Genomic DNA, 7,224 nt, shown 5'->3' on the forward strand with positions numbered 1-7,224 from the left:
TGCCATTTTGGGAAATCACAGTGCTCGAAAAGAGGAGACCAGGTTGTAGCTAAAGGAAACTTGGCCCATTAGACAAGAATGAAATATTTCCCTTGACAGGCAACCTGGGCCTTGGGCCTGTTTCTGCCCCAACCCCCCGCCGTCCCTCCCCACCTTTTCCCGCACGGGGGGTGCCGAACCCACGCCGGCCGTCAGAAGGGACAGAAAGAGCAATGCCTAGGGCAGCACCGGGGCACAGTCACTACTCGCATAAATGGGGCACAGCCAAAGTGGGCCACTCCCCAGGGGCTGGAGCGGAGAGCCTCAAAAACATGCCCCACCCCCAACATCTCTCAGGGGGCGCCAGGGACACCCAGGGAGCCAGAAAGCAAGGTAGCTCTCTGAGCCTTTGTGCTGATGATCTGGGCAGACATTTTCTCCCCGGGCATCTCCCCTGAGAGGCGGGTGGGGAGACTGCAGACCTTGTGTGAGGCCCAGGGAAGCTAAGCTGACCTAGATGCTGAAGCGAGGGGCTGTCCACACAGGTGACTAGGAGAGAGGGAGAAACACCACCAGCCTAAGTGCCTTCCTCCTGTCACACCGCCTCTAACACAGCTGGGCAAGGAAAGGTGACCTCAGTGATGCAGGGCAGATCCCATAGTTTGGGAGGATGGATACCAAATTAGCTGTTTGTTAGCACAGGGTCAGTGTTGAGGGAACTCCACTGCCGAGAAAAGAAAAAATTCCTTTCCATCCAGGCGATGGGACATGGGTCCTAGGAGTACAGTGGCATATGGCAGTGGCTACCAAAAATGTCAAGCAGAAGCAGGATTCTGGGATGTCTGACAAGAGAAGGGAACCCTGACTAATCCAAGCAACAGTGTCAGAGATGTTTCTCATGGGTGGCGGGCAGGGTTGCCCTGTACAGTTGTGCAGGTTGTACACTGCCCAACTCTTAGGGGCACCATCATAGACATGTACAGTAATTACGAAGGTCTCCCAGCAGATGGCACTACAGTGTATCATGCCTTATCTTAATTTGCACAAAGTGCTATTTGGGCTAGCAAGGGTGCTAGTGACAGGGCCTGTGTCACTGGATTGGAGTTTAATGGCTAGATGAGACCCAGGTGGGGTTGGAGAAAGTCAACAGAAATCCAGTGCTGAAGGGCCAAAGTCCTAGACAAACAGACTAGGACTCAAGAGGAAATCAGAAGGTCACATCCCTCCTTACCAGTCTTCATGGCTTCCCTTTGCTTTGGAAGAAAATTCGACACCTTACCAAGGTCACCAAGAGCCCACTTGCAGGATCTGCCTTTCTCACCATCACCTCCACTTCCTCATGCCCCCCACCCCTCACGGCCCCCACCCTGGACCCCTGGCTTCCTCCGGTCGATCCCTGCAAACTCCAAGCTGTGCAAACACAGCTTTGCACCTGGATGCTGGTGCCCTGGACGTCCACCCAGCTGCACCACCTCCCCGATCAGTCCCCACGCCCTGACTCTGCTCTCCAAAGCGACATGGCTCTCCCACCTGGGAAGAGGACAGACCAAAGGGGACAGACTTGAAGAGCAGAGACTTTTCACATCAGCCTTCCTGGATCTTGGGAGAAAAGAGGTGCGATTTAATGGATGGAAGCAAAGAAGATAAAAGGTGAGGAGAGGAACCCCTTCCCGGCAGTGTAGACAGAACCGGGCCACATCCCTGAGGCCTCCACCCCCCACCCGCCGCGGCCTCCAGCTCCCAGCCCTCCACCTCCATGTGCTCTGTGTTCTCTGGGCAGATGCAGGCTGGCCTGGGGGCCGGCACTCTGGGAAGGCCGGACGTGTCAGGGAATCGGCCTCAGGAGCGGCCCAGGTGCTGGAGAACAGGATTTGGGGGGACAGAAGCTCCAGCGGTGGAAAAATCTGGATACAGAAAGTCCACGAGTGGCTGTCCAGGCTGGGAGGGATGTAGGGACTGGGGGATGATGGAGAAGAGCTATGGAGTTTCCTTTGGGGATGATGAAAGTGTCATAAAATTGATGGTGGTGATGGTCACACAGCGTTGTGAACACACTGAAAGCCACTGTGAGCAGGGCCTGACCCCTGGGCACGGTTCTGGGCCCTGGGCTTCCGGCCAGACAAACCGGGTCTCTGGGGAAGGGTAGTGACTGAAGGAGTCCATTGTACTGGTGGCAACACTGAGGCCAGGGACCTCAGGAGGCAGTGACCCTCCTGACTCCCAGTACAGTGCTCTTTCTGCAGCTTAAGGCTGCCATAGAAAACCAAAAAACACACACTTTAAAGGGGAGCATGTGATTTACATCTCAATAAGCTCTAAAAAATAAATAAAAAAGACCCTCCCTTCTCTCCTGGGAAAATGCCGAGCTTTTCCTAACTGGGTTCTTAGAGGGCCCCCCACCCCACCCCCTGGCACGGCCTGCAGCAGTAGCAGCAAAACCCTTTCACTGTTTTGGTTCCCCTTCACAGCACTTTTGGGGATCATCCTTCCCCTCAAATAAAGCCCTTGCCCCAAATCCTAGTTTCAGGGTCCCTGGGGGCATCCCAGGCACGGACACAGGCTCTGGTTTGAGTCCTAGCTCTGCCACAAACTTATTAGCTTTGGGCAAGTTCAAGGCTCAGGGAAGCCAAGTGTTTCCTTAGCTACCAAACAGAGATAATTATACCTACTTCATAATCCTTCTTGGGAGGATTAAATAAGACAGCAAATATAAACACCCACGAGGGCGCTGCGCACCTGAACTAACGGAGATAGGAGTTAGCAGAGGCGATAGGCGAGCGGCCGGAGGGTGCCGCGGGCGAGGGGTGGTCCCGGCCTTCTCCTGCGAAGCCCTGAGGTTCCACAACCAGGTAGAGACCCTGAAGCCAGCCGGGTCCATGTCACGTGGCAGCGGAGGGTGTGAGGCTTGTCACCAGGGCAGGGACCGGTCCTCTGAAGAGAAGCGAAGCCTGGAGCCTGGGACACTCCCGACAGGTTCTTAATCTGCAGGGCGGGGGCCATAGCCCGGGGCCTGGCCAGGCTGGCGTCTGGAGGATGGGGCTCGATCTGAGGGCTCCAGGGCCCATCCCGGAAACCAACAAGGTCAGCGGCTCCAGTTAACCCCCAGTGGCTCAGCTGTCCTGGCAGAAAAGGGCCGTGTGCTCACCCCTCGGGTGTCTTAATGACTGTGCTCGCTCCTGAGGGGCCAAACAGGGAACAAACGCTATCACCATTCAGGGGACGATGGCTGGGTTTCTGCCTTAAAAAGCTGACTGGAAATTAGACAGTATCCCAGATGCAGAGCCAGGAGCGGCGACTTCCGCATGATAGAATCCTGCAGCCGAAATGCCCTGATGTTTCCAAGCTGCCAAAGCCCAGATACAGGATTAGCCGGTTTAACATAATTGCAAAAGAGACATAGATGCCTTTTTAAAATATGCGGACGGATGTCACGCCACTGTGGATGTCATTTACTTTTCATTTCTTTCTTTCCCTGCCTGGAAACAAGGCCCCCAGGTTCACAAATCACCCCTGAGAAAGAAACAAAAGCCCAGGAAAGGGGAAGCTAGCACCTGACAGGTGCAGGGGTGGGGGGAAGGGTGGAAGGGGGGACAGGGGCCCTCGCACACCCCACGCCCCTTGCCCAGTGGCTCAGCCCCGTCTTATTAGGACAAAGAGGCTGGGTACGATTAGAAGAGGCAGCTTCATTTTTTGGGGGTGGACCGGTGCAGCTTAAAATAGTTAAGATTTTGTTTTATCTTCATTGACTCGTCTAATAATGCAGAAAATATCCTCCTCGGGCATTGAACAAAGGAGATTATCCTGTCACACAGGCTTAGCAGAAACCTGTAAGCTGAATGCTGATCCCAGGTGTGTGCGACTTGAAATCCCCCAGCTTAAAACAATTAAGCTTATCACGGAGGGAGATGCTTCCGGTTTCCTCCCTCGACCCTCGTTCACACGCTTCCCGGCCACACAGACCCGCAGCGCGGCGCCTTTCCTCCGCTGGGGCAGCGTGTGGTGTTCTAGATCACTCTTCTATCTGGCAGGTAATAAACAGGTAATCAGGAGATGCAAATTACTACTGCGTTAAAGGAATACAGCTTAAAGATTAAGCCACACATTGGCTCGGGGCCCAGATGTGTCCACAGACACATCTTGGTGTGTGTCAAGGCCAGCCCACAAAACACTCAGACCTCTGGGTCAAAGGGGGACTGTGACCAAAGTTTTCCTTCCCTGCCAGGACCTACGGCAGGGCCAGCTCAAGGTTATCCTGGACTTGTGACTCTTCTGGAGCGATGATAAGGTTTTCTCCAGAAATCACCCAGGTTTGTGCATCCACATCAAGGGTTTTTGTCATTCTAGCTGAATTTAATTTTCACTGCATGACACAAGAAGTTACCCAGTAAGTTGAGGATCAAAACTGTGTTCTGGCAAGGGAAGGCAGGTGTAGACCCAACCGCATGCTGCCAGTGCATCACACAGGCCTTTTGAGGACCTCCCTCCATAGCCCAGCTGGTGGGACTCTGCGCTGGTTTGGATTCTTGGTTTCGCCTTGGCCAAGAAGCAGAAAGACGAAAACTAGAGCAGCGCAGCACATGGCCCCCACCTTTGTGGAGTATGTTACTTTACTAAGGAGCTAAGAGAAGCTTTGGGCTGAACAAAGGTAGAAGTACTCGATGTCACAAAGCACAAGTTATGGCTTCTTTCTCTCTGTCCTCATTATGTTTTAAGTTCTCTGAAGGCAGGCACCTGTGCGGAGCCTTCCAAAGCCCTGGATTAGGGAGTGGGGGTGGGGAATGGGATCAAAGCTGGACACTCAGAAGGAGAGGCACATGATAAGAGTATATAATGGAGGAATCTTATCTTGAGAATGTCGGGAAGATTCTCTAGAAGAGAGATGAGGAGGAATTAACTGGTGGGAGAGGGAAAAAAGACATCCCAGCAGAGGAACGAGCATGTGCAAAGGCCCTGTGGTGGGGGTGTGTGTGATGTGGCAGGAAGAAGAGGTGGAGGGCTGGTGTGCTAAGGGCAAAGTGAAGCTGACACTGTTCCAGCCGGGGCTGCTGAGGTACCTAAGGCCAGAGCACCCCAGTTCTGAGGGCCAAGTGAAGGATTAGACTCCTAGTTCTAAAAGCCAAGGGAAACCATTGCATTATGTTGTGTGGGGGCACTCAAGCATGTGGGCCGTGATCCAATCTGCATGTTGACACAAACCCTAAGCCTGCAGTTTGGGATAGAAACGAGGTTGTGGCGGCGGCGGGGGGAGGTAAACCCATGTGGTGACGGCCCCAGAGTGGCAGAGAGACTGGAGCAATACTGAGGACTTAGCATCGATGGCTGGGTGGGACACGGCAGGTCAGGGATGAAGACAACACTTCTGGTTGGGTCACCGGCTGGGGGGCAGGACCCCTCATTTTCCCTTTTGGCCAAAGGGACATGGGTTCCCCCTTGCTCAAAGGCTATTCCTTCTTTGTGTGTCAGTGGCCCCAGGGCTCTGCATCCAGTCTCCTTTCCTCACTGTGTAACGACCCGTTTTCCCTCAGCAGCCTCTTCAGCTCCATGGGCCTCAATAACACTGAGCTCCCAGCCCTGACTTCTGCAGGCTCATAGACCCAGCTGCCCACGCAGCATGTCCACCCTCTGCACACCCCACAGGTTTCTCCGACTTAACACAGCCCAAGTGGAACCTTCACTCGCCCCCAAGTCTCTGCCACCTAGAAATGGCACCGCCATCCTCCATCCCACTGCTCAGACCAAAGTCTAGGGATCATCCTCAATCCTTTTCGCATCATCACTCCCTGCTTCAAATGCACCCACAGATTCTGTCGACTGCAGCTCCAAAACACAGCCCCGCCACCCCCAGTTCTCCCGGCAGCCCACAGCCCCATTCTAGTCGGGCCACTTGCCTGGCCTGCCTGGCCTGTGGCAGCCTCCGCACCAGTCTCCTGGCCTCTACGTGTGTCTATGTTTACAGTCCCTTCTCCACCCAGAAGCTGGAGGGATCATTTTAAGCTGGATCATGCCACCTTCCTCCTCCTCACCATGGCTTCCATCCCATTTAGGACACAATTCAAGCCCCAGGCCTGGCTCCCCCGCCTGATTGGCTGGTGCCTTCCTCTTCGGCCCACCTCCCATCGTCATTCCTTTCACTGTCCAGAGAGCGCAAGGGGATCCATTGACTTTCCCGCCCATTCCAAGATTCTGTGGGTCTTTCCATCACTGTTCTCACTGCCCCGAATGCTCCTGCCTCCTGATCATTATGTGGTGGCTCAGTTTTATTTAAATAAAAGTTTATGGGGATAGAATCCACAAACCACATGATCCGCTTACACAAAGTGTAGAAGTCAATAGTTTACCGTATGGTCACAGAGTCGTGCAATGATCGCTCCAATTGGGTTTAAAACAGTTTCATCATTCCCCAAAGATATCCCAGACCCGTTAGCAGCTGCTCTCTGTTTCCCTCCAATTCTAACCCCAGGCAGCCACCATCTGCTCTCTGTCTCTATAGATTTGTCCCCTTCTGGACATGTCCTATTTATTAAGTGGAATCCTACAAATGTGGTCTTTTGTGACTGGCTCCTTTTCCTTAGCACAATGTTTCCAGGGTTCATCCACCTCGTATCCTGTACCAGGATTTCATTTTTCATTTGCACGATGGCTCTTTTTATCGTCCGTGTCTCTGCTTTCATGTTCTCTCTTCATGATGGCCCAGACTGTCTTTGGCACGTTACCTTTGTAAAATTGGCTGTCTGGTATTTGTCACTACCTTCAATTTATTTATTTCCATGTTTATGGATTTGTCTGCTCCAAATATCTGGAAGAAAAGCTCCATGAGAGGAAGAACGCCCCCTGTCTTACTCAAAGTCTAGGTAGGACAGTGTCCAAGCAATGACTGAGCAGAGTAGGTGGAGAGAGGAACAAACAGATCATGAGTACAGTTTTGAAATCTTGGCCATGTTGAACCTGAGGTTACACTGCCATTCCCAAGAGGGAACTGCCAGCAGAAAACTGGGCATATGGGTCAGGAGCCTGGAGGAGATCTATATTGTGACTTGTCCACAGAAGGGGTTCATAGACATGTGAGCCTGGAGGAAATTGCCCAGATGGGGGAGTGAATGGAAACAGAAGAAAGACTAGGCTTGAGACTTGAACAATTTCTGCATTTGATACTTAGGGACCAAATCATGTATAAAGGGAAAAGAAGTAGCCTGGGAAGTCAGAGAAAATCAAGAGAGTCCACAAGACGGTTATACGATGGATCCC

At 52.9% G+C, this 7,224-nt stretch overlaps 1 protein-coding gene across 1 annotated transcript in view; it reads right to left on the reverse strand.

Annotated features, from left to right (window-relative positions):
- Window positions 1–7,224, reverse strand: part of GALNT17 (polypeptide N-acetylgalactosaminyltransferase 17) — a 430,076-nt gene that overhangs the window by 147,548 nt on the left and 275,304 nt on the right. The gene's annotated exons all lie outside the window — the stretch shown is intronic.

This window comes from Suricata suricatta, chromosome 8, assembly GCF_006229205.1.
Source record: "Suricata suricatta isolate VVHF042 chromosome 8, meerkat_22Aug2017_6uvM2_HiC, whole genome shotgun sequence".
Lineage (NCBI taxonomy): Eukaryota > Metazoa > Chordata > Mammalia > Carnivora > Herpestidae > Suricata > Suricata suricatta.